Consider the following 26471-nt stretch of genomic DNA (forward strand, 5'->3'; position numbering starts at 1 on the left):
TACTGAGTGGCTCCAGCGACAGCCTGGGGTGGCACATCCATCTATGTCTTTTTGCCAAATTTGATTTTAAATATTTATCACACCATACATCTTGGCTGAAACAAATTGCTGGCAAAGTGCTATTGTCTGTGAAACATGTAGTAAGAAGGATGGAGGCTTTGGAGGGAACATCAATGTTTCATTTGGTAAAATATATGACTGGGAAGCGTATGTGCAACTACAGCACTTTTTTTTTATAACAAGAGGATGATACAGAAGTTAAACTTTTCAAAGTTCATTCTTCCTATAGATTAAAGGTTGGGGAGAGTACTTTAAAATAAAATGTTCTTAGTCTTGCTGAAGCTGCATACTGTGTGCACACATTTATATTCAAAGGGCATCCCTTATTACAAAAAAGAAGCACTTTCTTAAGATGTGTCCTTGTTGAAGGATTTTGAGAAAGCTGCCTGTATAATTAAATATTTTTTAAGAAACGTTTTCCAAGTATAATAATCTTATCCAAGAATTAGAATATATGCAGCAGTTGCTATAATTATCATGCTTTATGACATCAGTTAACATAAAAAAAAACACCTAAAGTGGTTCAACCTAAAAGAAAGGGAGGGAGTAAGAGGAGGGAAAAATTAGAATGATTATTCAACGGTTTATACATTGAAATATATAAAAGCTGGCTATTATGTCAGAAATTTGGATTACATTATTTTGCGGACTGAATGGTATAACACAGGTTGTAATAGTGATGAAAATGTGTTGATTCAGCATACAAGCATGGCTCTTGAAGTCCTTTTGTGCACACTGCTGCAACATAACATTTAAAAACTAGATAAATAAATAAATAAAAAATAAACATTAGACAAAATTGGAATAAAGGCAGCTTCCCCAGCATACAAAAGATGATGTAGAGCTTACCAGGGGACATAACAGCTACACTACTTATATGCTGGAGGAGGTCAAGCCACTAGCAGATTCACATAACACGTAAATTGTTCCATTTTAGGTATTGAACAGATTTATGATGAAAAACTGAAGTTTGATTGCATGTGTATCTAGATATTTAGAGGAGTGAGGAGAGAAAGTAGTTCAGATGTTCCAGGTAGGAGAATTATTGCATCAGGAAATAATAAATAAATGACAGGCTGACTTATTTTAGGAGAAAAAGTCCACATGCTCTTTGCCCTTCAAACCGCTTTAGGTAAATCATCAAGCTGAATGCTTCCACTAAATCTTTCCAAGCTGCTGCTGTTGTTCAGGGGCACAGAAGGATATAAATGACATTATACAGCAGAATGCAGTACAATACTTCAACGACATCTGGCTTTGTTTATCTTCATGACTGACTTATGACTGTGTATTTAGAACATACACAGTATAAATTTGTCTAAATTGTCAAATTTTCCAAACAGATGAAAGAATGTGAATTTATGTAGCAACATAACAAAGTTAACGTTTAGTTATATTCACTTTTACAGAAACGTATACCTTTTTGTGTTGTATATTTGCACAACCACTAAATGACCACACGATGGTGCTGTTGTCATGTGATAGATTCAAGATTGGCAGTCACAAAATGTCATGCAGTGTGCAAACTAGATACACAGAGTAGTGCATATAGTACAAATTAATGTTTTTGAACTCAACTTTTAGAATGTATTTCTGTGTTTTTACATGTTTATTACAGCATGGTGTTATCTGAATGTGATGTTGATACCCTTACCACTGTATCACTTTACAACTAAAAAGTGCTCCAAAAAAGAACGCAGCTCTCCTGACATTGTCCGCCATTAACTGAAGGGGGTGATTAGTGTTCATAGACTTTTACCCACAGATAGCCTATAGAGAGCTTGACAAGTCCCACTGTGCATGCAGTACAGTTAAAGTGACTGCGAGGCATTATTCGGGTCTTCCCTGGTAACAAAACATGCCACTAGATGGCACAAGTGTAGCATCACTGCTAGGGGGGGGGAAATGCCTCTTTTCTGCTGCCATTGTTTAAACCATTACATTAACCAAAGGACTGGCTACAAAAAGCAGCAGTGATTGATTACTAATTCAGTATTAGTACACATTATTATCCAGAATTCAGAAAGAAGCAAAATAACGGTGCAGTGCAACCGAACAGTGCATACACTCTGGAAAATATGGATCAGGAGCTTTGAGAACATTTGGACAAGCATCTCACAAATCTCCTCTGCACATAAATATGTATTACATCTGCAACTCAATTAGGCATGGTGAAATCTGGCCTTTGGGGGCTGAAACCTGTGCACTTGCATAGATTTGTTCAAACCACTTTTCCACAGGCCTTTAGCTGCTTTTGCTCTTGTTGATAATCATCCCAGTCGACCAGTTTATTTAGGTTGTAAGCTAATATATACATTTGATCTGAATGCACCACAGGATTAAAGCAACTTCCATACATCTGGATGATGCCATATCACTGGATGAAGGTCTGCAAAATAGCTTCATAACAGTCAGCCTCGTGATGCTGGGATATGCAAATATCCCAGAAATCCAAATGGAGAACTGCAGCTTCATTAAATTTGGCAATAAAATATTTGCAATACCTCATTGCCTTCTAATGGCCATAATGAGAAGTATGACTGTATCCAATTGCCTTGCGTTAGATTTAATTTGTTTGGCATTTCACAGATGGGGATGCATTTAGAACTGAGTAGATATGATAAGTCATTACAAACTCAGGACATAGACCAAAGCTTGCCTTGTGGTGAGTCTGTGTCACCGCAAATCCACAAAAGACTCCACTCTTTCCAACAGGACCGTTTCATACATACTGAAAATACCAAACGTTGATTTTAACATATTGCGTTTCAACATATCAGGTTACTGGAACTTAATTAATGCAATTCCATTCCTTATAACTATCTGCAGCTGGCTTTTGTCCAAGCATAGATAAGATTGACCCTGCAGACTGAGCATGCCAAGTAAAGATAGCACAAGAATAAACAATGAAGCTGCCTGTAAACTGAGAAAAGAGGTAAACGCAGATAAGAATTCTATTCCTACACTGGTTTGCTGATTGCAGATTTTGCATTATATGATTGAAAGAGCTTACCGGAAATCAAAGAAGTGAATATCAAATAAAGATACGGATGGCTCTTTGGTCAAACAATGATAAGCCACAGCAAGAGGAACTGACTGATAGTGAGGGTCTCAATACAGCAGCACCCAAGTGAACTATAATCTAGAGAGTGCAAATAGAATCTTTAGATACTGACGCTTCGCATCATGAGTCAGATTGTGAACACGTTCTTGTTTTTCTTTTAATTCAATAAGCAGCAAAGTGACACAGAGGAGAGAAAAAAAAAAAACAGATTGCCTCATTCAAGGGCTGTTTGTTTTGCTTTTTATAACACAAATCAAATATGCCCCTCCATATGGCTGCAGACAAGAGAGCAAATGTTTACCGTAGCATCTGACACATGATTCAGTACATGCTACAGTATCTATCTATCTATCTTTTTAAATTCGACATTTCACTTCAGACAACAACATGTTATGCTAGCAGGCAGGATCATCAGAATTCAGGGCTTACAGCAGAGAGAATAATGAATACTACAGTGTAGGAACAATGCATAGCACAGAGCAAATGATTAGATCCTGTCAGGAGAATAAGACTCAATTTGATCACATCCTTTCCTTTTCAGAGCGCTACAGCAATCCATTTGATATATACACAAACTAGCTAATCAATTACAACCCCCAGCTAATGTAAAGATGCTTTTCATACAAAGCCCCCTTGCTGCGCATTGCTAAGATAAATTGGTTTTGACCCAAGCATGACCCTGGCTGATGTTCATGAGACCATTAAATTTCCTGCAAAGAGAGTGTAGTTGGGTTTTATGTGTGTGTGTGTGTGTGTGTGTGTGTGTGTGTGTGTGTGTGTGTGTGCATTTGTATGCGTGTGTGCACATGAGTCTGTGTGTGTGTGTGTGTGTGTGTGCACATGAGTCTGTGTGTGTGTGCGCATGTGTGCGTGCATAAAGAGTATGAGAGACAGAGACAACAGAGATATAGAATACAACACAAAAGGGAGTACAGAAAGAGACAATAAAAACAAAAACAAAAACATGTGAAAGAGACTGTGGAAACATATTTCACAATTTGATTCTTTTCTGATTTGAGTTTAAAACACATTTCTTGAAAGTGAGCCGGATATTTATGTAGTTGTCAGTGTTTTTAAAAAAAAAATAACTCTAGTACATAATTTATTTACGTATTAAAACAAAAAGAAAAATCGTGATTTCTGATTGTGGATTAGTATGAAGTTACATCAGCCTTCACATGCATCATCCATTGCAACCTCTGTCCTGTAGTAAGATGATCTTAAATGGCCTGTTTAAGTAGATGGCTGTTCGTCATGAGCCTGGATTTTCCCAAGAGTTCTGCCTCTTAAAAGGACGTTTTTTCTTGCCACTTTAAGTTTTGTTAAAATGTTGTTAAAGTACTCATGATGGATTAACGCTGGGTCTTTGTAATATAGCAACGAGTAAGGTACTTTGACCTGCTCTTCTGTAATATTAAATAACCATGAGTAAGGTCTTTTACCTGCCTTTTGTAAAGTGTCTCAAGATAACACTTGTTATGAATAGCGCTATACAAATAAAGATAGATTGATTGATTGATTGATTGATAAGAGGCAATATCTTACGTGATAGAAAAAACACTTACATAGTGTATACAAGTATACAGTGTACAACAAAGTCCTACCTGGCATTAGATTATGAAACTAGAAGAATCTGCAGTTATTGCCTATTCCACTAAAATACACTACTTCACTATAAGCTAAGCAATAAGCGTGGATACAAGGTAACCAGGTTATGTCAGTAGGTCCACAACATCTACAGTAAAGGTAGTGGGCTGGGGTATATAAATTGCTTTAGTAAGGTACTTCAAACTTATGACTTAAGATATAATTATGGCCAGCATATTAGTCAAACAGGCGAAACAAAAAGGACATTGATATGAAATAGTAGAGGTAATACATACAGCTTATTTTTGATCCATTTATGAGAGATTAAAAAAGAGAATAATGATTTTAACTTCTGCATCCAAAGATAAGACCCTGATGATGAGGCCACAAGCCGAAACGCTAATTTGTTAATAAAGTTGATCGTCATACTACAAGTGTTCCTGGAGCTTTTTGACCTCTTTCATCCGAAGATAAACATCAACTAAGCAGAACATGTATCTTGCTAAATGTAATCTAAGTCATTAACATGACTTTCAAGGTTGTTTTAACAGTTTTTAGAAAGGATGTGTTTGCACATCCAACTGATTCATGAAGCAGGTGCAGAGGAAATATACAGTAACTGCAGCTCTGAAAAGAAAAAAAAAAACCAGCACACTGCTCTTTCTCAGCATCACCATTAACAAGGAATCACAATAGAAATCAATAATGCATGCACAATAAATGAGTTTCATGTAAGATATGTGTAGAGTTGAGTCACAATGGTTTAATGTATCCATAATAATAAACTGAATATGTTATATTTACAATTCCATTAGCTACTCAAGCATGAATTGAATGCATTTATACATGTGTATTTTGCATTCAAAAAGGTTAGAGAGGTTTAATCAGGAGACGTTATGAGTCATGCATCAAGTATCACAGATGTGAATTATAACCATAGGCTGTAATGGTATGGCTTTATAAAAATATGCATTGGAAGAAGCATTATCTTGAAGCTGGAAATGGAGAAAAAAAAGAGATCTACTTATGTAAGCAAATGCTGAATCTACATGTAAAAGCAGATGATTGACAATTCCTAGAATGTGAAAAGTTAGTTTTGTTTTTTTACATGTTCCAGCTTAATAATTTATTTTATATGCAAGCATGCAGACTGAACTGTGTGATGTGTATTGTGGCAGATAGCTACATAAAAGATTGACAGTAATGTGAGGTCATTGTGCGAGGTCACCACATAGAAACACGTGATCATCTTTGTTTATTCAGATTTCAGAGAAAAATGGAGTGAAATTCCTGAAAATGATTCCCATTTGCCAGTTCAATTCAGCGAATCAATCACTCTCCCACAGACAACTCATTTATTTTGTATAATACTCACTAAAGAGACAAATGGGATGGTCTCTGGTACATGGCCAATAAAAGTTGCTAACAATTTAAGTTAGCACACAGGACCCATCAGCAGCAAATCACACCCTCACACTGCAGAACATCCCAACAATTACTGTCATGGCATTGGCGCAGCAGAGATCAGCTGTACAATCGTTAGCTTACATTAGCTAACAGACATTGAGCGGAGGATGCCACAGGGGTAATGTGAATCTTTGCACATGTTGCAGGCAAAATGAAGACAATTATTTTTGTTGCACTGACTCTAACTCTGCTGTGAGTGTGTAGTGTGTGTCCCTGATCCCTGTAATGGATTAGCACAGTGACCATGGATTCAAGGGTCAGCTCTTGTAGCTGTGAGCTACGACCTCAGTGTACTGTACTTATCCCACAGCATTTAAACACTTCCACTTTGCTGTGCTGGCTCTCACAGAAGCATGTGGACGCAGTGAGAAGCCCCATCAGAGCAGTTTGTCATGTTAACATAATCCAGAGTGATGTCTGGTTAATTTGTTTCCCTATTCGAATAACCTTGCATATAAATAGTAACCAGCAGCAAGCGTGTTTCATGCATTTTTCACCTCTGGAGCCTCAGAGGAAATTAGCATTTGAATTTGTAATCATGTCCCTTTTAAGTTGCATCACATGCAGAGGCTGAAATGAGGAGACAATTAACCTGCACAGCTAAGTGGACAAGAGGATCTGACCAAAATAGCTCAGAGGAAAATTAAGTCACATTACATATTTCATGTTCTGTTTTAATCAGGGTGGCTGTGGGTAACAATTTCATCCTTAAATCTCAGTAACAGGATTGTGATTTAAGTTACACTGCTAAAATACAACTCTATGTATACAATTAACCTCCATGAGAACTACTTACAGTATGTAGATGAATGAATAAATAGATATTCATATTTTGTAATGGAAGTCCTTATAATATGAGTTATGTGATGTTAAAACATTAAAATAATTTTGTTAAGAATAAAGATTTAATATCCTTATTTTATTGCAGGTGGCCCGCTGCTCTTCTTCTTCCCCTTTAAAATAAAATGTAAGCTAACCATAGCCTAAAATTACGACTTTTTTTTCTTGTAATACAACTTTATTTCTCGGGATATTTTGACTTAAGTCCTCACAACGCAATTTTCATAATATTATAACTATATTCTTAAATCTCAGTTTTTTGTCTTTAATGTGGCCCTAATATTTGGTTGTAAATGTGTGAAAATATCATGAAGTTAGAAGGAAAGCCTCGTTCAGCCTCATGACAAGCTATTAAGCTATTTACCAATGTGTCTTTGGATGACTGCGATCTAAGGTTTTTTTTTTTAAAAAGTAAGTCTCAACCCTAGAGGAGCATGTAAGCATTATCATGAAGCATGAACATTTTAATGTCTACTAACTTCCTGAACTCAGATAATGTCAGAAGAGAGCAAAATAAAGAGGCAATATATAAGAACAGTGTTTCTTCACACAAAGGACAATATTTGTACCCTGAACATATTTCTCAATTAGAGTTACCCCGTATAGTATTCTTGTGAACAAAGACTTTCAGTTTGTTCTCATTCAATAGTTTCCACATCTCGTTAAAAAGCAGGCCAGGTTGTGTAAGGAGTATGTCATTGTGGAGAAAGTAAAGCATCATGAGTGGAGGCTCAGAGGGACAGAAAGTCGGGGTTATTATTAATAAGTGGAGGAGAAAGAACATTATGCTGGCAAGCTGGCTCATGAGCCAGCAAATTGAGCTTGCAAGTACTAAAACAGCACAGAGATAGATCATTAAGATACCCAGACTGGAGCTGAGAAACACAGAACTCACTAAAAAAGGCTTCTTTTTTTTTTCTATTTGCACAAAAGCAGAAACCACAAGAGTTTTGATTTTCTGATTAGATTGTTTTTTGAAGCTTCAGATGCTAACTGCTTCCTAAATTAAAATTATCTAAACCATTCAACTTTAATTGATGTGATTTTTTCTGTCTATTGGAGTACAGAACTATTAAACCACCACTCTCTGTGTATATGTGCTTATGAAGACCAGACTATTGAGAGGATAAAAGCAGCTCCTGAATGGATTTTTTGTTGTTGACTAAAATGTTTTCCATTAAAGCCAGATCTTGTCAACTATACCAAACAGAACCATTGACGAGCACATAATAAAACCAACTCTTTGTTTTACATGTGAATCACAAATGGACAAAACACGGACTAAGAACGTCAATAGAAAATGTCTCATTTATGAGCGATGCAATCTTATGTGCAAGAAATCATTAAGAGCTGGATTCTAATGTGATTATCGAAAAAGGATGTCTTTGTTTGTCAAGGATGGCTTTTGTTACCTTTCTACGGTATTTGCTGTTCAATGACATGGCCTACTTTATAAAGTGGTTGCAAATCCAACATTTACGAGGATGATTCAGTTTCGCTTCATGCATAAATGATATTTGCTTTGAATAGGTCAAGACAGAAAAAGAGATCCATCAGTTCTCCCCCAAAAAACCCTCTGCAGAAGCATGTGTTGGGATTTTTGCTTCCATATTTCAGCCTCCATCCCTCGAGAAACCATCAGAGAACTGGTGCACTGACCCCATCACTGTGAGGTCAGTGACCTGAGTGGTCACCTCTGATGTCCTGAGCCAGAGAACTGCGCCGAAGCAATTGGTTTTGCATTACCATGAAAATAATAGAAACACAGAGGCCGAATGTTTGAACATACACAGGAACAACAAGCAAGTGGGTGGTGTTTGGAGGTAAATATTCAGCATTTGTATCACTTGGATTCCTAAAATACACTAGCAATGGCATTTTGAAAAAATACATGTACTTTTGTACACTCATGCAATATGTGCATGTGCTTGCTTATATACGCCAGGATACATTTTTTTTTTTTTTATCTTTGACAAACCAAAGTAATATCTCCTCTGTTTATGACCCCACAGACACACAACAAACTGCACAAACTAGGCATGAATACAAAACAAGCTGTTGAGATTCACCAGAGTTACTTTATTAACACAGCAACACTACTAAAGCACGCTGCCATTAGGGTCTGCAACCGAGATAAGAATGTGCAAAAAGCAATTTCCGAAAGCAAAATCTAACTAATCAACAACTCTCTTTTCCAGCCCATCTGATATACAAATTGTGCCTAATGAACCTCGCAAAATCAATTACCTGGGTAACACTTTGCATGCAAGGGAAAGCAAACACTGAATGCATGATGCATACGTAAACAGACATTACTCACTGCAGATTATTTTGCTCCATTTACATTGCATTAGCACTAGAAACAGCGAACTGACTGGTGCATATTCCTCAATCATGTTTATTTCATTAGAATGCAACTAGGCCAGATACAACGAGCATTACCGCCTGAAGACTAGTAAGAACATTCATTACATGTAACACTGTAACTTGATTAATGTTACATCATGGAGCGGAGTAACAAATCACAACGTTGTGTTTGTTGGGAAATTAAGGGCACAGAATAATACAGCATGAAGAATTTAGCTGACTCCTGAATGATGGATGATAATTCTTTATTCTGCTGATAAAGTTCTTTATTTATGCCTGTTAAGCACTGACACTGATGCATGAAACACTCTACCATGAATGCTGAAGATAACATGTCTTTATGCCAACCACAATCTTGTGTATGTTTTAAGGATGTAAAGAGGCTACCTAAATCTGATACCTTAAGACTTTGACTTATCAGCCTCCTCATGTGGAATAATTTCCAGGATTAATAAGGCATAGCAAATACTGTAGACATATTTCATCCTTCAGTGCTTCTCCATTCCATTTATAATAGAGTACTTTGTGATCTGCAATATATCATGCTTGGTTTAAAAGTTGTTGAACTGTATGTCCAACTTTAAAAAAAAAAAAAAAAAAAAAGCTGATCCGCAGCTCTTCTGCAGAGTAACATAGTGGAGAATGTTCAGTTTCAGAGCAGTGAGGCACAAATCTAAATCTGGTGTCATGAATTATTAAAGCCCCCTTTATGGAGTTTTCTTCAGAGGAGAATATCCAGCACAGTATAGTACAAGCTGGAGATCAAACACTCCAGAGAAAAAGAGCCAAATGTAATGCAGGAAAAAAAGGATTTCGACCAAAGTGTTCAGCATCAACTTGAACATAACAACAACTATATTAATAAAGTAAGAGAAAAGCACCTCATGGTCAGTGAAAGTCTGGTCCATGGCATCATTTGGGTGCAATATACAGAGGAAATGAGAAAACTCAGCCTACCTTATTTAATGACAAAATGATGACAAAAGAGCACATTCCTCTGCTGAACATCTCTAGACAAAAGAAAAAGCTTTGATTCAGTCAATTGGGGGTGAATCACTCATCTCCGTGTCATCAAACTCTGCTGCCTTTGTCAAACAGCTTTTTGAGTAATAGTCGCATTTACACAACATTTGATCTTTTCCTTAAAAGTATTTCTAGCAGTCATTTCAGGCGAGTCTCTGCATTGGGAGATACATGCAAAAGTCTTTTATGGGCTTTTCATCCATTTGATTTGGCCTGTGGAGCGTTGGGGTCACACACTTGTTTCAAAGCACACACTACATCAAAAGACGTCTTTACTTTTCTCACTGCGTTATTTTTGTAGATTTAGGACACGGCACACAGCCTCACACAAAAACAGAAGTTTATAAGATGAATAGAAAGGGATTGAGGTCATTTATCTGTTGTCGACCAGTTTTTTGTGAATATTCAGTGCTGCCTTCATACATAAAAAACGCAACATTATTTTCTAATCTTTGTATACTTTATTAAGAGTAAATGAGGTTTATTAGCAATCCAACCAATGAAAAAAAACCTGAAGCCAACACTCAATGTATCAGGTTGCAAATAATGGATCTGTAGCTCGTCTGATGTAGTTTAATGCTGCTGTTTGAGTCTGATTTGACCTTATTGAATATAAGTTGGCATATACAATCAGAATTTATATATATGAATTAAGCTGCATTGTGGGGCATATTCATTTATTACAGTGAACATGTCCAGTTATAGATGCCTCTCCTCAGGCTAAACAAAGCAGCAAAATCAAACAGCAGCAACTTTTTATCTTGAAAACCAATGTGTTTGAAATTTGCATTTACTTTTTTTTTTTTTTTAGCTATAGCAGCAACATGCTGCATACTATACTGAAAGTTTAGAACGAAAAAGCTAAGTTGGTGAGTTTCATAACAAACAGTGTGTGTTTTTTGGAAGTGCAGCGTCAGTTGTCATTTATTATGCTGATTAGGCTCAAAAGAAAACCCTTTTTTTATACTGGGGCATCATCATTTCAATACTGGTTTATACATTTGAAGAGATTTTGTGGGTTTAAAGATTTTGTGGGCTGTGTTAAATCTCCTGTAAATACAGAAATTGAAATGGTACCACCAATTGGAACTCAGGGGATAATAACTTCCACAATTTTACAATTCATTTAGAAGACGCTTTTATCCAAAGCGACATACATTAAGGAGTAAGTACAAGACAAGCAAGGATCTAGCAGAGGACACAACGACAGTAACTGCGAACGAACAGCTTTAAATCAGACCGGACCGATGAGCTGACAGGCAGAGACACAGCACTTTTTTTATAATTCAAGTTAATATATCGTCACCAACAACTACATAGACAGCTGTTCTTGAGAGTTCTAATATTCTAAATATACTCATCATTATCATCATCAATATCAGTAAGTGCGTAGGTGTTCATGAAATAATTGGGTCTTTAGCTTTTTCTTAAGGGTGCAAATGGACTGCAGATTGAATGGAGTTTGGTAGTTTGTTCCTCCAACGAGGGCTGACAGAGGAGAAGAAGGCTGATGGATGCTTCACCATAAGTTCATGTTTTTCTCAACTATAATGTTTCTTATTGGTCTCTACTTCTTTATTGCCCCAGGAATACAACAGCATGGAGTAACTGAGTCACTAAATACATGTTGGTGGGTTAACTTCACCAAAACCATTTAAAATAAAAAACAAAATAACATCCCATAATCAATTCAAAGTGCTAATTGCTCTATAATGATTCTTCAGAACTTACAATAATCTAATTTGAAAGTTCTACTACATCATGTTTTTAACCAGATAGATACTTTTTCTTAATCATAGTTTTTGGTTTTAACCCTCTTACTCCAGATTGTGCAGTTTTTCGTCTATTTAACTCCGTCCTTTAAAATGTTCAAGTTATTTGAAGCAATTCTGGCCGTTGTCGTTCACTTCGATTTCGATTTCCTCTAAGTGACTACAGTCACATCATTACAAACATATCATCAAGCTACAATAATTGTTATAGATGCAGCTTAAAAAAGAACTACAGAGGATGAGTACTGGAAAAAAAGACTGAAATACTCAAACATGTTCTTATACCTGTATGCAACTACATAGTGGAGTGTTATCATGTATGATGATGATGAATGTACTGTTTATTTACTACCTGTAGATGTCACAGATTAAGGGGTTTTAAAGAAGGCGTTACACAGTCAGAGTAAATTCCTACTTGAAGGAGAGGACTTTATTTCATACATTTGTAGAGCATATCTTAATGGCAATGTCAAAAAATCACCATACAACGACTACTATATGTGTCAGATTACAGTGATATACATAAATGAAAAGCACATGTATCACTAAAGTGCAGTACACATGCCTGGATATATACTCAGTCCTTTTTGTTCCTCTGCAGTCGAAACTTTGCAGAGTTCTTTGTTATTCCCAATCTCTGCAGCTCTTTAACTTGTAACAAACATCAGAGGAAGAAGAAGCTCTCGTCTCTTAAGAGAGATAAACTCTGCTCCCAGAGTAAACTGCTTTCCATGGAGAGAGAAAAATATTTTCAAATCTTTATTCTGTTTTAAAAACCACTATCAATTTGGAAAAAAAGGAAAGAGAAACTGATATACATTTGTTTGAGCTGAATCTCTCCACTTGACTGAATGTGTCTATAAAATTCTCAGTGAAAAGTAGGTTGCTAAAATGGACTTAATTTGGCATGATAGATTGAGTCCATGCTTCAGTGACTGTAATTGAATCTGTGACCTATTTCTTCAGAAGAAAATTGTCTCTGGGGTTATTTGTCACCATACATTTTAAAAGGAATTTAAAGACTGACACTGAATTTGATACATTTTCATTCAATTATTAGTAGTCCCTTTGCAATCTGCAGGATGTATGATATGTAGTCTTTGATACAGTAATATCCCAGCCTCAAACGTGACAGACACAGGCTTGTCACAATGCAGATTTGTGTTTAGATTTTAATGAATTGATTGGTTTTATGTTGTTATTATAACTTAAATCTGCACCAACGCAGTACTGGTTGACCGCATACTGTGGTTGGCTTAAACGCTATTTATATCCAGATATTCGTCACTTATCAGTGATCAGTGGGTATGAGAAAAAGCACAACAGAAGCTAACCATGTCCATTTATTCCTGTAGTGAATGTCTCCTTTAATAGAGATCATTGTTGGTTCTTCTGACCTGCTGTGAATCATATATACAGTATCTCTACGTACTGCCACGACCAGCACTGAAATCATTTGACATATAGTAATGCATGAAAGGATTGCTGAAACATAAAAGAGGAGAGAATCAATATTTCAGTATTTTACCGACTAACAGACTGAGCTATATATCAGACAGAAGTCACTTAAAACCATGTCTAGGGCCAACACATTTTGTGGATTATTATTTTCAACATATTTGGCTTATTTTAGTAAAGATAATATCTAAAGACTAGAAGAAAAGTCAAATATAAACATTTAACATTTTGAAGCTTCCTTTTCTGAGCTCATTGTCCTCTTTGCCATGTCATGTCATATAACATCATTTACATACTTTGTATCATTATCTTCCCCAGAGTTACATTTAAACGTGGAAGGTAATGATGGTACAACCTGCTCCTGCATCTTTGCTAAAGCGGTTCCTGTCCTCTCTGACATCAAGCCTTGACCTGATACTGTACAGGAAGAGCTGTCACCCATGACAGAAGATGCTAAAAAGGAGAGACAGGTTTTGTCAAACAGTCAAATAGAAAAAGTGGAGTTTTTCAAGAACGCCTCAGGACACACAGGGTTTTCCTCTACAGAATCTCAAGTGCCAAAACTAGGCTGGTTCAGTCACAGTCATCTGCTGACCGTGTTCAAAAGTCAAGCCAACTGACTTTCATTTTTACATTAAAAGACATTATACCGAGATATAAGTTCTTCTCTAATCTATTCTGGTGGAAAGCGTCCTTTGGTCCCTTGAAAGGTGTTATATAAATTCAAGATATTATTAATATTATACTCAAGCCCAAGTGGCTCCCTGAGGCTGGACTTGGAGCTAAATGCTAATGCCAGCATGCTAACACACTGATGTTTTAATGCAGAATGTTAATCATGTCTATCTAAATATAATTATACAGTATTTGTTTAATTACATTTGCTAATAAAATAATTGGAGTTTTATATCTGATGGAGTGGCAAGATAAATGGTCCAAGGATGTTCTAAAAGACAAAAGTTCATCTAGTGGTGTCATGAATTCATTAAATATTTTTGGAGCCATTTCACTCCAAACCACAGAACCACCTCACGGTGACACAAGAAGGTGAGCGGTGTTCATCCTTTTGGACATCAATCTGGACAAAAGAGGAGGACTCACCATCCATCTCTAAAGCCAATGCCATTATCATAGCAAAACACATTCTCAATGAATCTACTGACTTTATTAGTTTAAATAGATACAGCATCTCTTGGACTAAGAGGCTAAAACCTTAGTCAGTATAAGTTCAATTTCCTCTCAGTGCAGATCTAGCACCCAAAAATTGGGAACACAGCAATGGAGACTAACAACACAAGAATTATCTTCACACAATCCTGCATCGAAAAACAATTACAAATTCATCTTGTTTTGTGATATAACATCTGCAGGAGGGATTGCTGGTTCTATCTCCAAATTATTGCAACACAATCTTTTACTGTCATTTGGGCGTCACTGCTAGTTCTCTCCTTCAATACATTTTATTTATTTCTACTTCCACTTTCTTTCTAATAAAAAAAAAACGAGTAAATCTTATTGATATGAGACTGCAATAATGGTCAGTGCTCCTAAAATGTTAATTTAAACTACGTGTCTTAATATAAGTGTGGCTTCAGATGACAGAGTACATCTGGTGGTCAAACGAAATTAGTGGGGGCACCAACCAGTCTGGCTCAGACTGCTGCAGCTGTCATACATATATTAATGTGAATTATAAAGTTAAAAACTGAACAGACCTGACTGATAAAAGCCTCTTACTCATGATGAGATGTTTCTGCTCGTTCACTGAAGTCAAACAGAGATCTGTTCTTCGTTCTCTCGTAGCACACTAGTGTTTATCATGAAAGGCTTGACTCTGTGGAAATGTTATCCATATCCCATTAATGAGTTCCTAGACATTTTCATGCTAATTAATACTTCTAATTCCTCTTAATTAATTGTTGCTGAGGCTTGCTCCATCTGCTAAGAAGAGGAAAGGGAAAAAATGGGTCATTATAAAAAAATAATAACTTGGTGATATTGAAATATGGGTCTAGTTTCCCCCCCCTAATTTGTTAAGCAAAATGCCTCAGCAGTGTGCTAAGTAGCAGATGAAAGCAAATGTTTGTACTGCCAACTATTTTGCATGAAATCATCATTCTGTTTAATGGTTTATCATATTTACGGATGAGCAAAATGTAAAGCAGTGAAGAATGCCAGAGGCAGTCAAATACATTTTGAGGGTTATGATGTTGAAACGTAATGAGCTAACAAACAACTAACAAGAAACCCACACAGTAAACTAGAGAAGACATTGTGTAATAATCAGGGCTGTCAGCATTGATGCATTAATTGTGAGGAGTGAGGTCAGAAATGATTGCATTATTTTTTTGTTACCGCATTAATTACATGCTGTCCTCTATAGGTTCAACTTAGGTAAGCTTCTGCAGCGTCTCCCTGTTCCCACAGGGTTGAGAAGAACGACACTGCTGCACCTTTGGATGTCTCATTTCACTTTTTTTTCCCGTGGTTAGGTTCATGCATGGATGTATTACACAATAGATGGAAGTGGAGCCCTGTTTCTTCCAATGAAAGCTGCTCAGAGGCGCACATAACAAAAAAAGTCAAACTTATGCACATGAAGTACCTGGATCTTCTGCATAACTGGGCCCATAGAGCATTCGCACTAGGAGTCACAGTCTTGTGACTCTGATCTGCATTCATTACTATACGTCAACAAGAGTATACTGAATTCAGCTTTCATTGCATTTTACACTTTTTAGGACCTAACGATTTTAAATATTTAAGTGTTCGTATTGGGAAGTTCATGTACCTCAAAGAAATGTATCCGCTGTGTCATAGACGTCTCTGTCCCAATGGGAAAACATGTTTTTGGGCCCGATGACATCATGTGATGCTGCAATACCAGGTTCAGCCACAATCTAAAATTGGCATCAACAGTCCGAGCACTTCCTAGGGGTTTGGGTTCATGTCGTAACCTGTGATCTACCCTAAGATCCTGCTTTTATTCAAAGGAAAAAGCAGGATTGTGTTCAAACAGGAAGTGAAGTACCCTCAGCTTGAGGCAGTAAAACAAATTCAAAATAAAAACATTAACAAAACAATTTTTTTCTGCAATTTCAGCAATAACATTAAAAAGATCAACTTTGACAGGTCTTGTAAAAATATTAAATAAATACAAAAACTGAGAATCTTGAAAACCATAAATCTGAATAAGTCTTTAAATTTGATTCACATGTTAACAGGTCAACTTGTTTTATTGAGAAACCAAAACCCACTACAAAAAAAATCGCAAATAGCTTCTTATGAATGGAAATTAATGCTTACCTTTGTATCTGATCATTTTGTTATCATTTTAGTGTCTCTGTTGATGTTGCAACGTTGAGTATTGATGAAGTAGTCAGCCTTAGCCTTTTAGACAAGTACGCTTATCAGAAATATGAGGCTGGAATATGTTAGAAACTGCACTTCAAAGCAGTAATGTTTCCTGGTACACATATTTAAAATTTTTGATCAGAAACTTCAGTTTTTATGTATTTGAGACCCAAACAGTAGGCCTTGAATGATCACTACCTTTAGTCATTATTCCATTACAGTGATTGTAAAAAAAAAACATGTTAGAGATGTTAATTTCTGAGGCTGGAGTCAATTTATTCATTTATATTAAAATGTACTTTTTAATATCTTCTCAAAATACTACACAGAAGGCGAGAAAATACTATTGGCTGGTGTTTCTGCCAACAGATAACAAGAGACAGATGTTCATAATAAGAGCAGTCCAGCATTACAGGAATGGAAAAAACCTTTACCTAGTGTGAAGTGGGGAGGATGTTAACTGTGTTAAGTTGTTATCAAAACAAATTCTTGTTGCACATGGTTTTCACTGGGTTTCTGTTGCCAATACCCACACAAACACCTCTGCACAATGTGGCTGTAGACACACAGGATATTCCTATGTCTGATATATTGATATTTGTTGGTTCAATTCCCATTAAAAATAAATGCAGGGGAATGTTACACCATGTTTGGATATTTATTTTACTGCTTTCTCTACGCTCTTAAAACAGGATTAAAGAAAAACTCTGACAGAGTTTAAATGACGACTCGGCAGCTGTTGTTTTGAAATATTTAAGACCTTAAACAGGGTCACTGGCTAGAAAAAAAACAGACTCAGAAGCACAAAGTCATTAAATAATTCTTAAATACCAATCCAATTACTCAGAGAACAATTAGCACTGTTGCACGCTCAAAGACAGTGTGATCCAAACTGCATTTCCCTGTCTGATGGAATTGTTTAACAAATGTCGGAGCTATTAAAGCTGGCACTGCTGTGGAATATTAACTACACTCCTCTGAGATGTTATTGAGCCATTCGTCTGACAGACAGACAACAGCAGCTATAGCAGCCAAAACCACCATTATGTCTGTAATCATATTCAGATCTCACTCCTCATAAGTAGAGAAGTAATCAGCAGTATTTGGAGGCACGGACAAAATGAATCCTTCTTGTGTGTTTGAATTTTTTCAAAAAGTGCAATTTGTACAACAGAACAAAAAAGATTCATGCATGCCAAAAACTAAAGTCAGCTTGTAAAAAGACTGTGGAGGAGTGTAATTAACAGCATCTGTGGCGTTTTATGTGCTGCTAAACATAGCGAGCGTTCTGCCAGCTGAAGCCTTATTATGGGTAAAATAGTCTGAAAAGACAGGACACTAAACAGAAAACCAACCATGCAACAGGGAATGAGGAGCTCATTTATCACAACTCTCTGCACACAAACAGAGACAGTGTGTGTGTCTGCACGTGTGTGTGTTACTGCAGGATAGTCTAACAAGGTAATAGATGATCTCTTCATTCTCTGCAGATACTGAGGATGTGATCAGTAAAGATTTCCCATACTGTTTTCTCTGCTGGGGTCATTTGTCACTACCTTGTAACTGAAAACTTGTGATGGATAATAATTTTTCATCCACACTGAACAGAGAACGTGAGTCAGACCCATTGTGACATTGGACCTTTGGACAGGCAGTGAGACACAGTATGTTAGAGTAAGAGATATTGAATCAGTACTGCCAATCTGCACTCCTGTTCATATTTAATTAATATCATCCAAGTCTGGAGGTAAGACATTCAGATTTCTGTTTGATGCATTTGGCATTAAGTCTGCAGATTTATTATTATGCAACAAAAAAGGTGATCTGCAGGAGGCTCCTTGTTACACAGTTGTAGTCCATGTAGCATGCTGTGAATGATGAAGATGAAAAGGACATACACATGACAAATATATGCATGTTTCACCTGAAGCGTACATCCTGCAGGAGAACATGTCTTTCTTCACATAACAGATGGTTTAAAGAGCTCTGTGAAAAACTGTTTATCCTTAGCTTGATTTTTGGCAAGCATTTCGGTGTGGTCACAATCATTACGTTTCTTTCTGGTAAATATTTTATATATTGGATGATCTGTAAGAATTCTGCTAATTTGAATTTTTTTTTCTTTCAATATTTGTCTTATTTCATTTTCTGTCCATCTGCTTATGTTTTATTTTTAATAAAGAGTTTTGCAGGTTTTCGTCTTCTTCTGGGTGACCCAACTCAGACATTTTGAGCGGCTTTGTCTATCATTCGATGGACGTAACTCACATGTCAACATTTAAAAATGCCAGTTCATTTGTGAAGTGTTACTCTGGAAGATGCAGACAGAGAGCTAACCTGAACACAGACAGCGTCATTGTGCTTCTCAGTTCCACTAAATAAAACCCGCTCCTCCCTCTGCTCAAAGAATAGAACTTCGGTATTATATGTGGGCTCCTTGACTATTTTCAAAGGAAAATATTGTCCTCCTCTTAACATAATGGATCAGATCTACAGCATTAAAATGAACTTATTTTTTCCTTCAAATGAGGGGGTTGTCACCACGGTTACGCCCAGAAAGAACAATAATTCAGACTGTTTGTCTTGGAGGGATATGGGACGAGACAGGCCTCATAATTATTCAGCTGCTACTGACACACCAATCGAACACAAAAGGACTGCAGATTGTGTCTCAGTAAGGTGACCTCTGCTTTACTGTGGCACATCTTTAAAAAAACATCCACATCCAGACCTGCCACAGAATACAAAGACTGCCTTTGTTCAACAAAGCATTGCATCAACCTGAGTACTGTAGTGTTGAGAGTAAAAGTGAAACACACACACACACACACCACACACACACTGCACATACAATGCGCAGAGCTGTGATTAAGGTCCCATGCAGGAGGCCGTGCAGAAACATTTGTACCACAAAACCTGCAGTTTCCAGGGCCAACATACTAATTTACGTGAAAGCTTGGGTAGGAAACATGGGACAAATGGGCAGCCATGTAATGCTTTTCTCCCAGGTGAGCCTGCTGTGTGTGATTACATGTTTCATAATCAAATGAACAGGGGAGTCTTTTCTGCCTATATTATCTACATTTGGTGCAGTATCAGTAGGCAGTTTAAGGCTCCAGCGATCTGTACTGCTGCAACCTCTAGATATCTCAAGGTGACTGAACTGTTGCCAGATATCAGACGTTTATTATAGATTTCAGCAAAAATTATAGAGGATTACAAACTCTTTGGAAACATACTGTATGACACTATCAGGGAAACATTGCTACTTGACAGCCTGCGTGATGTTTATTGATCTGGAGAGACAAATCCCTGAGTGGCTGATTACATTTCAACTTTGATGGTATAAATACATCGACAATGTTCAGTATAGTGTTCCTGATGATGTTTTTAAAGGGAAATTAATATGAAAGGAAACAGAACCTTAAAGTGGTAAAGACTTCCTGTATTTAAGGAGCATTTACGCTCACTGTCTGCAACGCTCAAGAAAGTTAGAGGACATAGAGTGTGCAGACTTTTAGGTCTTATGGTTGTGCACCTGAAAATGTGTAACTGTTTGAGTGTGCTACTTTTTATGGTTTCAAATTAATATTTCAATAAATTACAAATTGCAATTACAAATACCTGGGTGTCCACATCTAGACTGGACGAAAAACACTGATAATGTCAACAAATAGGGTCAGAGCTACCGGTATCATCTCAGGAGACTCAGATCTTTCCATGTCTGCAGAACCATGCTGCAGATGTTCTAACACTCTGTTGTAGCGAGTGTGATCTTCTAGGCTGTAGTGTGCCGGGGCAGCACGTTGAAGGCAAATGACACTAACACAATCAATAAGCTCATTGGGAAAGGAGGAGGATGCTGAGGTAAGTACTCAGTATCATGTACAACACCTCTCACCCCCTGCACTCCTACCAGAGCACCATCAGCTGTAGACTGAGACCACAGAGGAGCACCAGAGAATGAGGTCTTGACTACACGTGGCCATTAAACTATATAACTCCTCCACTTCCTGCAGCAGGACAAATAGTGCATAGCTTTCATATCTTGTGCAGTACTGCTTGCCCTATCATGCGCATCATTTTCATAAAATCTAGAGTACAGCATTGATGTTAATTATCATGTGCAATAAATACTTTCATATTATGTGGAATATGTTATTACATTCCATGTGTTTTTTACGATTGGGATTAACGGTTCTGAATGTTTGACTATTATGTGCAATATTCCTTTTCCAGATTGGGGTTTAACACGTTCATCATCTGCAATGTTGCAATGCTATCATGTGCAATATCACTTTTCTTTGACATCACATAGTTTTAATCGATGCAGTCACGGCCCAGAGCTTCCATACATAGAGCCTGGGTTTGTGTCTGAACCCGGGCTGCCCCTTGCCAAAGTGGCAGTCATTTTTATGAGGGCCTTTGGGTTCTGGCAATTGCTAATAAACTGATCTGCACATAAAAAGTCAGTTACTTTCAAAAACACAGTTTAATTTGTCGCTTGAATTTGCAGTATAAATGTTTCTGTTTTGGTTCTAAAAAAAAAAACCACAAACTGTGAACATAAAACATTTCATTTACATGGGTCCATTAAAAATAGTCTCTGACTGCTCTTCACTGATCAGTACAAAATACTAATTAACAACTTCAAGTTATGTTAATGAAAGTGTTGATATGACAGTTTGTTATTAGTGGATATATAATCTGTATTTTCAATGTAGGTGTTATTTTGGAAGGCTGTTCATTGTTTTTACAGTAATATAAGTTTGAATTTTCTTCCAATGAATGCGCCAAAGACGAAGACGCTTTTTTCAAAACATCGGATTTAAAATTATGTAACAACTGAGACTGAAGACACCAAGTAAAAGGGAAAGTGCAGTATCTAAACTCATCTTTACATTAGTCACATTACTGCAGACAGGAGCATGATAATGTGCTCAACATCCTCTGTCAAAGTGAAGCTATTTTGTTGTTCATCCTGTAAATATGCCTCAGGAGAAACTTAAAAAAAAAGAATCACTGAGACGCCTCATTCCTATCAATGGAAACACCAGAACAGGATGTTTCAACAGTCCACAGACTATGCTTGTAATGGCATCTTACTGATTCCGTCTTCATGAAATGATCAAAGCTTTGTACAGTAAATGTGTTCCATTACAGTAGATCACAGGCCCTACATGTCTTGACAATAATAATCATCACATCTATCTGAGCCCTCTGAATGTGCCTGTAGATGTTTAAGTCTCGTCTTTGCTGCTAATAAATTGCTGCAGTAATTATATACAGGCAGCTGGTCGGCCAGATGCTGGTGAACTCTGCTCTGAAGTCATGTTGGCAATTAAACCTGACTAACACAGAGCGTGTAATTAGGAGTTTCTCTATAACAAGTGCTACATCTGCTCTTAGACACACCTAGGCTCAAAAACTACCTTACAGTAAGTATCAATGTCATGAAAAATATCAGAAATATTGTTTCAGTAAGTCTGGTTAAAGCAGCTTTAAATTCGAATTTCGGTACTTAAAATGTAAAGAACCAAAATCATACTGTACAATGTATGTTTTAAAAGCTAAACCTTGAAATGAAATGTAATATTTCAGGTGAAAAACTTGTGTCGGTAATTCAGCCATATTTAAATTTTTATTATACTGAAGGCAAAATCAACAAATAATTTTCCTTAGCTGTAAAATATGAATGATTCAATTTAGAACAATTTTAGAAAAAGCCTCTTTTCTCTTGGTACAGCCTGTTTCAGAAAAACTATGTAAATATAAACGATATTACAAGAGATAACTTTTTGATACTCTGAAAGATTTTTCGGCACATTGGCAAACAAAGCAATCACTAGTAACTAGAAACAAAAAATCCGAAAATGTACTTCTGTGTGTTTATAGAAGTTGTTATTGGGCGGCTGTGGTTCAGTTGGTCGCCTCCAACAACACAGGAAGGTTGGGGGTTTGATCTCCAGCACTGCAACCTCTGACTTCAGTGTGTGACTGGGTGTGAATGAGTATGTGTGACCTGTTGTGAAAAGGCGCTTTAGTAGTCAGAAGACAAAACGTTATACAAGCTCTCAAGTCCATTTACCATTTATTTTTTTATTTTTTTATTCGGTCCCAGTCTGCTGGTTTTCTGCTCATCTCCAGTAAAAAAAAAAAAAAACTGCAGCTCCAAAGCGACCAACATGTGATGTGCTGCAATGCAGATGGATTTCTCAATGCCCTGCATGGAGGAGGGCATAAAGCCTCTATTTTTTCCCCCCGCCAGGATCTCTCTTGTCTTGGAAGCCTCAGTCAAAATGCATAATCATCATTTCTCCTCTCTTTATCATTGCCACAATGTACCGCGTCCTCACCGCCTGACAATTTTATATATGCTGAAATTCATGACCTCATCATGATGCAGAAATTGATTTAGCATGCTGTGATTTTCTTTTGCATCCGAAGCCGTCTCTGATTTTTCTTTTTTGATGGCGCAGGCAATATGATGTGCTGAATCTTTGCACCATTAGATTATGTTTGATGTTGTGGAGTCAGATTTGATGATGCTCACAGAACACAAGCAGCTAGTCCAATAGGAATACAGCATCATTATGAAGCCTACGATTTGACTACAGATCTCTATTTCCACTTTAAAATTCAACAATAAATGTTTTTCTTTTATATTCAAAGGCACTTCAAGGCTTTAATTGTTACTGTAAAGTCTCCAGCACATAACATTGTATCAGTCTGGGAGGAGCCACAAGATTATGCGCTGCAATGATTCGGAATAAGAATTGAATTAGTAACATGGTTGGCTTAATAAAGTGTCTGTTGTTGTCAAAGATGACAGGTTCGGGCGATGTATTTGATAGGTTGCGTTTGTAAACCCCATTGAAAGGCATCATTAATCTTCTCATCTGGATGCCGTGAGACATAAAAATGAGAGAGTGGGAAATTACTTGTCATCCTCACAGCAGTGCACTGGAACATTTTAAATGGGGGTGTAATTGTTTTCCTGATTAGTTCAGTGTGGGTATGTGTCTATTTATTTACATGTTCTGTTAACAAGGACAGTGTTTGTTGTGACCCACTTTTTCTTTCCCGTAGCCAATTGAGGATGAAAAATCCCTTTGAGCTCTGTGAGCAGAGTGGAGAGCTGCCTCTGCTGGAGAGGGAGACATTCTTCTAGTTTAAGGAGACGTTCAAAGATACATTTTCCACCAGAGAAATGAGGGGACTCTGTTCTTTGCATGCAAAAGATGAGCACATGTGAAGGTAATGGATAACATGTACATTACCCCAAACATTAACATGACCATCACCAGAAAATATAACAGAAAGACAATATAAACACCGGCTGGGCTAACTTCCTGCAAAACCAGAAATACAGCACCAGATGATAACATTACAATGCTGCTATTGACACCTGGTGAATTATGAATATAAATTACTTTTATCCAGAACAATAATATGAGTGTGATGTGATGTGCGATGTGATGTGATGTGATGTGATGTGATGTGATGTGATGTGATGATAATAACTGATCAACAATATTCCTGGTATAATCTTAGCTGAATGACTTCCATCTGCATCAGCTGATTTTAACTGATTAATTACTGCTCTGTAACAAGAAGCAAACACACCAATCCCAAAATGACAACGGGTGAGCAAAAAGTTGCCTGTTGGAATAAACATGTTTTCTTGTTATTTGTGTTTCTATCCACCTGTTCAGTGTTAGTTCAATATTGTCTTCTTTTAGCTCTTAACTCCAGAGGGAAATATCTCCTGAATTTATCACAGCTATTCTGTAGAAACCAGCTGCCAGCTGAGGCTGATGATAAAGTTTGAAGTTAAACAAAACAATTGGATCCATAAAACAAAAACAATGAACTGAATCACTCTGTAGAACCTGTAGTTGTTGTTACTGAACAAAAAGCAGTTAACACAGCTTTAAAGATGTGTCAAGGATGTGTTGGCCCAAACATATGGTGTCGTATTGTTTGCATTTTGATTGAAATGTTCAAAGTATATAAATAATGGAATTCTTGATACATTAAAAATACAACATAAGCTGTAAGCCACCATCCTCATAGCAGACACTCAGTTAGTAAAAATTCTATAGTGTGTCTCTTTACTGTGAGTAAACAATGGTACACCTAAAACACAGCTCTGCCTCTAGAGAGAAAACTTAACTATCAGGAAGATTCATACAACGTGAGAGGTGTGCCTTGGTTTGGGTGCAGTGTGTTTTAGTTTACACTCCCTTCCCGAACCTATAATTAAAGTACCTGCCCTAGTTTTAAAAGCTCAAAAATAACTCCTGATTGAGCAGATGTTTGCATTTTAATAGCAGCTGCCATGCCTGTGTGCTGGCAGCCTCATAACATGCATATTTGTTGTAATTGAGAGGTAGTTTTCCGCTTGTCAAGGGAGAAAATACATCTGTCATAACAAACCACTGCTGCCACTGGTGGGATTTATTGATAAGGGTTGGTGAACTTCCCAACAACCTGGAAATAATTTTAACTTTAACTTGTCATGGAGCCCTGAGCTGCACTGCTAATAACTGTGTTATTACACCATATCTGAACTCTTTCTGTCATGGCCACACTCAGGCTCACATGCACTATCAGTGTGGAGGAAAAAGAGGAGAGAAAGGTGGTGGAGAAAATATTTGCAGAGATACTATGAATGATTCTTTGAATCTTTTGTATTTCTTAGAAAATTAACCTTAATAAAAATGTGGAATAAAAAATGTAATTTTAGTTTCCATCATCATGATATACTTTATAAGTTATGCATTATTTTATCAATTGAGCTCTTACTCTAAAAACTCTTACTCTTAGTCCAGTTGTGTTTTCCTTGCGTGCTGTAAAGTATTGGTCATAGACACACACACCTTGTCCATGGACCATGATGCAACTAGAAACCCAGGAAGCTGAACCTGATCATTCAGGTCTCCTGGGAATCTGCTGATGTGCCAAAAAAGGCTCAAGTTCACAAGTAACAAAAAAAGCCAAGGACGCAAGCCACCTGCTGCTGCTCCACCAAAACAACAGGCAGCCACCGCACGTTAGAAGGCTACTTCTCAGAAGCACTGTGAACCAGTGAGAGCAACATTAGCATTGATCCAGACAAAGCTGCTCTCACACGCCATCAATAATTAATGGTGAGTCATAATCACAAGGTTTTTTATGAAATGATTTGCTGGTCATTGGTCTTTTCAGGGGTGACCAGCTGTGTTGTAGGAGACGTTTCAAACCAGGGTTTTGTTTCATGAACCAGTTTCACTTCACTGGTTTCACTTACTTGTATTCTGATGTAAAAGCTAATTAAGGATTAAAATAAGATCAAAAATATTTTTAAATCAACATGTGTTATTAGTTAAATATTTCTGTATATACAAACAAAAACAAAACTGCTGCTAAAGGACTGGGAATCATTTGTCTTGATCAGAAATTCACATGGTTTAGTATTGTCATGCGATGCCCACTTT

At 37.0% G+C, this 26471-nt stretch overlaps 1 protein-coding gene across 1 annotated transcript in view; it reads left to right on the plus strand.

Moving 5' to 3' along the window:
• adcy7 (adenylate cyclase 7) overlaps nt 1-26471 on the plus strand; it is a 570666-nt gene that overhangs the window by 428396 nt on the left and 115799 nt on the right. The window lies entirely within an intron of this gene.

The sequence above is a fragment of the Labrus mixtus genome, chromosome 1, assembly GCF_963584025.1.
Source record: "Labrus mixtus chromosome 1, fLabMix1.1, whole genome shotgun sequence".
NCBI lineage: Eukaryota > Metazoa > Chordata > Actinopteri > Labriformes > Labridae > Labrus > Labrus mixtus.